Source organism: Furipterus horrens, unplaced genomic scaffold (assembly GCF_987537825.1).
Source record: "Furipterus horrens unplaced genomic scaffold, mFurHor1.1.pri manual_scaffold_2, whole genome shotgun sequence".
Lineage (NCBI taxonomy): Eukaryota > Metazoa > Chordata > Mammalia > Chiroptera > Furipteridae > Furipterus > Furipterus horrens.
In genome coordinates this window covers 100585775-100588107 of record NW_028327172.1, presented here as the reverse complement: position 1 = coordinate 100588107, position 2333 = coordinate 100585775, and the positions used below count along the sequence as shown (strand labels likewise).

Below are 2333 nucleotides of genomic sequence, written 5' to 3'. Positions count from 1 at the left end.
CTATATTCCACTTTTTTAAATGGCTAATTAAAGTACTCTTAAATATTTAAAGTTAAAATAAAATCCTTAAAGTATGTATTACTTTCATAAACCCCAGCTTTAATACCATCCCTGAACATTTTAGAAAAGAGGACTTCTATTTTATCTATAAAGAAAAAATAATTAGGAGCCAAGCTCAGTGAGAGGAGAAGGGTCGTGGAGCAACATCTGAGCTCTAATGGTCAAGGAGGATTTCACCAGGCATAAGGCTTTTACACCAAAGAAGAGATGAGTGGAAACAGAGACACAGGTTCAGGCCAGCTTGCTGAGGCCAAAACAAAGACCCAGACTATGAGTCACCAATCAGACACCCTCTGCAAGCCCTGTGGCCAGATGAAGGGCCTGGGCCTCAGAACCCAGAGACCCCACACCCAGCTGATGGAGCTGATGCTGAGTTTGCTGCAGATTATAGAGGACTACATCACAGAGCAGGACCTGGTGCCAGAGGAGGAGAGGCAAGATCAGACCACCAGGGAGAAGGAAGCCAGCCTCATCCAGTTGATGGGCCAGGTGGTCAGCCTCTTACAGTCTGGGGACACAGGAAGCCTGGAGCTCCAAATATCTCTCCTTTCCCTGTACTCTAGGGGTGGTGTTGGAGGTGGGCAGCAGGCCCAATCATCCAGGCAGCCTGCCCAGCTAAGTTACCAACTGAGTCATTTGGAAGCTGCATTTCTCAGCTATCACCTGTCCAACTGTAGCATTGATATCTCTGCCTTATACCACTCCAGCTTCTAGGACTACATGACCTACCAAAAGACAAATACCATGAGAAGAAGAACACATTGGGCTTCATTAACCTCAATCTCAGTGAGAACAAGCTCTGCATTGATCTGATGGCTGAAAGGTTGGGTGAGGGTGACATTAACTATTCTGATGATGCCCTTCTGCAATATTCTGACTGGAGAAGACAAGCACTCCTGCAGGAGGAAGTGGCCCCGTTCCTGACCTACTACTGCAAGGCACCTGCCCAGCTTGACCCCCAAAATGTGGTCATTCTAAATAGCTGCCTCTCGGTGTTCTCTGCATTGACCATGGCTCTGTGTGATCCAGGTGAGACCTTTCTGACACCCACCCCCTTATATGCTGGCTTCACCTTTACTTACTGCCTGTATGTGAAAGTTGAGCTGATTCATGTCCACCTGGACAGTGAGATCACAGAGAGAAACTCCCATCCATTCCATCTGACTGTGGACAAGTTGGAGAAAGCCCTGGTTGAGGCTCAGCTTAAGGGGAGAAAGGTCAAGGGCCTTGTGCTCATTAAACCTCATAACCCTCTGGGAGACATCTACTCCCAGGACTCACTGAAGGAATACCTGGAATTTGCCAAGAGGTACAAGCTACATGTGATTATTGATGAAGTTTACATGCCGTCTGTTTGATGAAGCCATCACGTTCCACAGTGCTCTTAGCATGGAAAGATTGCCTGACCACAGCAGAACCCATGTGATCTGGGGCACCAGTAAGAGTTTTGGGATTTCTGACATCCGTTTTGGCTCTCTGTACACCCACAACAAGGAGGTGGCCTCTGCTGTAAGTGCTTTTGGCTTCCTCCACAGCATCTTTGGCGTCACCCAACACAAGTTGTGTCGGCTGCTCCAGGACAGAGAATGGATTGACAAAGTGTACCTGCCCACTAATCACTCCCGACTGCAGACAGCTGACAGGTACATCACTAATGAGCTGAAGGCACTGAAGGTCCCTTTTCTTAATCGTGGCTCTGGCCTCTATGTCTGGATCAACTTGAAAGAGTATCTAAAATCATGCACATTTGAGGAAAAGCTGCTCCTTTATCATCACTTCCTGGATCAAAAGCTGATATTGTCCACTGGCAAATCATGCATGTGTAAGGAGCCTGGTTGGTTCCGCCTCACCTTCTCGGATAAGCCCCTCCATTTGAAAATCGCTATGCACTGGTTCTCTCAGGCACTAGCAGAGCAGAAGCAGTATTGGGTAGAGAAGCAACTGGAGGCTGCACTGCAGGAAGAATTGGAGCAGGTCTCGAGCAGCTGCAGTGAGTCATTTTTTTTTGGACCACCTCCTGTGACAGAAAAAACACTGGGCTTCTCCAGAATTAGGATCATCTGACCCAGTCATCACCCTCCTTAAACCAAGCACCTTTCATTTGAGGACTTGCCTCTTTTTACCCTTTGCTAGCCATAGGGTGGGGGCAAAATGTTTTTATGGGGATGGGGTGGGAAAGCTTAGATAAACAAAGGGAGTTCTATGCATCCCATTTAGGTGGGTTTATTTTTGTATTTGCTATCTAATAAATTCCATATTCTCTTAAAAAATAA

General features: G+C 46.9%; 1 pseudogene; it reads left to right on the top strand.

The window, feature by feature from the left end:
- Positions 1–330: 330 nt before the first annotated feature.
- Positions 331–2124, top strand: LOC150019190 (putative inactive 1-aminocyclopropane-1-carboxylate synthase-like protein 2 pseudogene; annotated as a pseudogene).
- Positions 2125–2333: the final 209 nt, after the last annotated feature.